Below are 5,836 nucleotides of genomic sequence, written 5' to 3'. Positions count from 1 at the left end.
CCGGGACGTCTGAGGGATGCTAAGGTTTAGCGACAGTTCGACAAGTTCGTGAAAGTGGTCAAGAACCTTCAGGTGACCGTTCCTTTTACCGAGCTAATTACCCAGGTACCTTCTTATGCGAAATTTATGAAAGATATTTTGACGCGTAAGAGAGAGCTTAGTGAGTTTGAGACTATTGTTTTCATGGAAGAGTCTAGCGATTTAATACTTAATAAGGCTCCACCCAAATTGAAAGACCCGGGTCGTTTTTCAATTACGTGTATAATAGGAAATGAAGTGATAGAAAAGGCTCTATGTCATCTAGGAGCCAGTGTCAGTGTCATGCCTTACTCTATTTGCTAGAAACTTAATATGGGTCACCTTAAAATGACTAATATCACCCTCCAGATGGCTGATAGATCAGTTAGACGACCCTTAGGCATCCTAGAAGACGTGCCTGACAAAGTAGGAAAGTTCTTTATTCCAGTAGATTTTATTATCTTAGACATAGCCGAGGATGCCCGGACCCCGATTATATTGGGTAGACCATTCTTGTGCACAGCTAGGGCTATTATAGATGTCAAACAAGGGCGTTTGACTCTTGCGGTGGGGGATGACACTATCACTTTCAGTTTGCCTGGTACAGTTGCTAGACCAATGATAGAGGATACTTGCTATTCAGTTGATATCATTGATGAGTGTGTTTATGAGGCCTGGTCGGATTCTTTGATAAGGGATCCACTGGAAGCTTTGATGTTGCTAGATGAGTGTGCAGATAACCCGGAGAACAATGACGCTGTCTTGGATCTGCTTGAAGCTGTGATAGATGAGCGTGAACTCACCAACGCTGAAGAAGAGAAGGTAAAATAGTTAGTAAACACTTCTTGCGCTATTGAGGTAAAGGTGTCTGAGCATAAGCCTCTTCCTTCTCATCTTAAATATGCATTTTTAGATGATACTGAGCAGTATCCAGTCATTGTTAGTGCTAAACTTAATGATAACCAGCCAACTACTTTGTTAGTTGTTCTTAAGAAAAACAGGAAAGCCATGGGTTATTCTTTGGATGATATTCAGGGCATCAGCTCTGATATTTGTATGCATATGATTGAGCTAGAGGAAGATCACAAGCCTTGCAGATAAGGTCAGTGCAGGCTGAATCAGAAGATGCAGGATGTTGTGATGGCTGAGGTAATGAAGCTACTTGATGCAAGTATTATCTATTCTATTGGTCATTCAAAATGGGTGAGTCCAGTTCAGGTAGTTCCTAAGAAAGGAGGAACTACTGTGGTTAAGAATGATAAAAATGAGTTGATACCTACTAGAGTTGTGACTGGTTGGCGGATGTGTATAGACTATAGCAACTGAATGCCGCCACAAAGAAAAATCATTTCCCCCTTCCTTTTATTGATCAGATGGTAGAAAGGTTAGCCTCTCATAAGTTTTTCTGTTATTTAGATGGATACTCAAGGTTCTTTCAGATCCCTATTCATCCGGATGATCAGGAAAAGACTACTTTTACTTGCCCTCAAGGTGTTTTTGTTTATTGTAGAATGCCTTTTGGTTTGTGCAATGCCCCAGCTACCTTTCAAAGGTGCATGATGGGGATATTTTCTGAGTATATAGAGTCTATTATGGAGGTCTTTATGGACGATTTCAGCGTCTATTGGAGTGATTTTGATAACTGTTTGTCTAACCTTGATAAAGTGTTGCACCGCTGCTTTAAGGTTAATCTTGTGCTTAACTGGGAAAAGTGTCACTTTGTGGTCAGCGAGGGAGTTGTCTTAGGGCACTTAGTTTCTGATAGAGGCATCGAGGTCGATAAAGCAAAAGTGAAAGTGATTAAGCAATTACTTCTTCCTGTTAATGTTAAAGGAGTGAGGAGTTTCCTTGGACATCCTGGCTTTTATCACCGGTTCATCAAGGACTTTTTAAAAATTGCTAAAACATTTCCACACTTGTTACTAAAAGATGCCCCATTTGTATTTACTGATGAGTGTCTTTCTGCTTTTAACAAGTTGAAACAAGCCTTGATTTCAGCACCGATTATCCAGCCTCCCGACTGGGAGCTTCTATTTGAGATTATGTGTGATGCTAGTGATTATGCACTAGGAGCAGTGTTGGGCCAGCGGAAAGACAAAGCTTTAAGTGCGATTTACTATGCGAGCCGAACTCTGGATGAGGCTCAAGTGAAGTATAATACCACTGAGAAGGAGTTGTTAGCTGTGGTTTATGCGCTGGAGAAATTTCGATGTTATTTGATAGGTTCGCAAGTTACTGTTTTTACTGACCATACAACGCTGAAACACCTTCTTTCCAAGAAGGAAGCTAAGCCACGATTGTTAAGGTGGGTACTCCTCCTCCAGGATTTTGATCTGCAAATCAAAGACAAGACGGGCGCCGAGAATGTAGGAGCTGATCACCTGTCGCGATTACCGCAGCAAGAGGGAGAGGATCCTTTATCTATTGATGATTCTTTTCCTGATGATACTTTATTTGAGATTGCTACTAACACCAGTGTTGATCCGTGGTATGCAGATTTGGCTAACTATGTTGTAGGTGGTGAGCTGCCACCTAACATGTCTTATCAGTAGAGGAAGCGATTTCTTCATTATGTGAAGCGATATTTCTGGGATGATCCTTATTTATTTAAGGAGTTTGCTGACGGTCTTTACAGATGGTGTATTCTGCAGTGGGAGACTAGAGCAATTCTAGAGGGATGTCATTCTTCCTCTTATGGCAGTCACTGATGCGTGTCCTTTATATGATGTTTTACATCCCATTTTACACGCATTTCAGAGCTCATTCATGTAGTTTATGCTGCCATTTCCCCTATTTCCGTCTACTTCCGTTTTTTTGTACATTATTGCAGAAATGTGAAGAATCCAGCGGAAATCGAGCTAAATCCGTCCCCGAGTATCCTGCATTGCATATGACGTGAAGTATTCACCCGAGGAACGAGCTTGGTGCGCAATTCAAGGCCCAAAAGACAAATCTACGAGATTATAGAAGTCAAGTAGCAGCTCAAGTAGTCGATCGACCACTACCATTAGTCGATCGACCAACCTGCGGGTTCCAGAAGCTACTGTATACTGAAGATCAGTCGATCGACCGCCATGGTCAGTCGATCGACCAATCTGCTATCCCAGACGAGAATTAAAAGACCGAGGAAGCGCAAGCCCATTGAGTTTAGGTTTTGGAAATAAAAGTTACGTATGTTTGCTATATAACGTAACTTAGAACACCAGTTTTAGGGATCCGATTTCTATCAAGTTTTTACATTAAGTTTTACACAGTAACATTGAGTTTTATTAGGGTTTGGAATATTGTTAGCATTGGAATTTTCGCTCTTGTTCTTAATCGTTCTTCTGCTATTCTCGGTATTCTTCTGCCCTATTTCAATTCACTTCTATTTCGTTATTAGTATAGAATTGCTAGTTAGATTCCCGAAACCGTTTTATCATTGCATGTTAATTGTTTGTCCTACCGCTTTAATTATGAATTCAGTACTTTTATGCCCTAGTTTTATTGTTGTTATCACTTTCAACATGAGTAGCTAAATAGTTTGTGCTAGGATGTAGGGGAATTATGGCGTAGGCGGCGTAGTATTGAATTGGGCTGAATCGCGTGTCAGTCGATCGACTGCCTTACTCGGTCGATCGACTGACCACGTGAGGTTACCTCTCGTTTTAATTGATTTTAATGCTTTATTTAACGAATCGAATGCATGCGACCAGTTAGATGCTTAATTTATGACTGACCCATTAGATCGAGAGATAGGGACAGTTGTTAGACCACCAATTAAAATGACTAAACTGTGCTGAGATCGAAAGATAGGTATAGTTTAGACCGTTAGTCACTTTTCAGGACGAGAGTCAGTATTAGTGATATTAGGGACTTATAGCGAGATCGAAAGATGCTATTTGTTAAGAGTGGACCGAGAGGACCTCTTGTTTCCCGCCTTACTTGTGTTCGATTTAGACCTGTTTAGTATGCTGCCACCGAAGCTATAACGAACCGACCATCCTTGTACCCCTTCTTTATCTGTTTAATCCGTCTTTTTAGTTTACTGTCTTTATTTATTCTTAGCTATAGACCAATCCAATCAAACCCCCCACCTTATTGTTACCTTAGACTGAATTTAAACAACTAGAATTTACGTCTGCCTCTCTGTGGTTCGACCCGACTGCCGCTAGCTATAGTTGTAGTTGGAAATTATAAATTTATTTTTGACACCTCACGACGGGTATCAGTCACCATGGTCCGTCGCAAACCGTGGCTAAGTTACTTCAATCTGGTTTTTTCTGGCCTACTTTATTTGCAGATGCTAAAGTGTTTGTTTCAGCTTGTGATGCTTGCCAGTGCTCGGTAAGTATTTCTAGGAGGCATGAGATGCCCCAAAATGACATTCTAGAGGTCGAGGTTTTTGATGTTTGAAGCATTGATTTCCAAGGACCTTTTCCGTCCAGTAAATGTAACAGGTACATTTTAGTAGCTGTAGACTATGTGTCTAAGTGGGTAGATGTTGTTGCTTCACCTAACTTTGATGCCAGGACCGTGATAAAACTATTTAAAAAGATTATTTCCCTCTGATTTGGTGTCCCTAGGGTCGTCATTAGTGATGGGGGTATGCATTTTATAGAAAAGAAACTTACGGCTTTATTGTCTAAAGTCGGTGTCCAACATCGTAGAGGTGTTGGGTATCATCCCCAAACCAGTGGGCGGGTTGAGGTCTCTAATAGAGAACTAAAAGAGATTTTGGCTAAAGTTGTTTCTAAATCACGGAAGGATTGGAGTTTAAAATTAGATGACACATTATGGGCGTATCGGACTGCCTTTAAAACACTGATTGGTGCATCACCATATCGATTGGTTTATGGGAAGTCTTGTCATTTACCTGTTGAACTAGAATATAAGGCTTGGTGGGCTGTACGTGAATTGAATTATGATTCTAAGTTGTGCGGTGAGAAACGTTTGATGCATCTAGATGAGCTAGAAGAGTTTAGGCTAAATGCCTATGACAGCTCGCGCATCTACAAGTAGAAAATGAAGAGATGGCACGACAAAAGAATCATACCGCGAGAGTTCCATGTCAGGCAGAAGGTGTTGCTGTTTATTGCCTGATTGTGCTTGTTTCCTGGTAAGCATAAGTCCAGGTGGAGTGGCCCTTATACAGTGACTGTGGTCACCAAGTATGGGTCCGTTGAGTTAGAGCATCCCGAGGGCAGAAGATTTAAAGTAAATGACCATTATGTGAAGCATTACTATGGAGCAGATGATTTTGTTGGCAACGTCGAAGTGTTCTACTTCGACCATCTAGATGAACAACATAATTGAAGTCAAAAGGTCGTGCAGGAACTCTTAAACCTGCGCTATCCGGGAGGCAACCCGGCTTGTAATTTATTGTACATTGCTTAAAACATTTAGTTAGTTCCGTGTGCTTTAGTTGCTAGTTTTACTGGCGATATATTTAAACTTTAGACTGATTTTGTCAGTTCTGTGGGTCGTTTGTTGCGTGTTTGCAGATACTTCAAATGAAGCCTAGGAGTTCGTGCATAGGGGGCTCTCGATCGAGTCCTTTCCTCTCTCGATCGAGTACTTTCCTCACTTGATCGAGTACTTTCCTCACTCGATCGAGTACTTCACCTTCTCGATCGAGCACCCCTAGAAGATGACCTCTCGATCGAGTGTCTTTCTTTCTCGATCGTGCACTTTCGATGTCCCATTCTACTCGATCGAGAGCTACATGCTTCAATCGAGTTCTCTTGCCTTGTCTAGCGTCCTGCGATGTTGTTATGAAACTATTTACGACCTCCCTTGTTGCTGGTTGGTTTGGGGAGGTCCTTCCTTCGCGTTATCT

Source organism: Silene latifolia, chromosome 10, assembly GCF_048544455.1.
Source record: "Silene latifolia isolate original U9 population chromosome 10, ASM4854445v1, whole genome shotgun sequence".
Classification (NCBI taxonomy): Eukaryota; Viridiplantae; Streptophyta; class Magnoliopsida; order Caryophyllales; family Caryophyllaceae; genus Silene; species Silene latifolia.
This window is presented reverse-complemented; position numbering follows the sequence as displayed.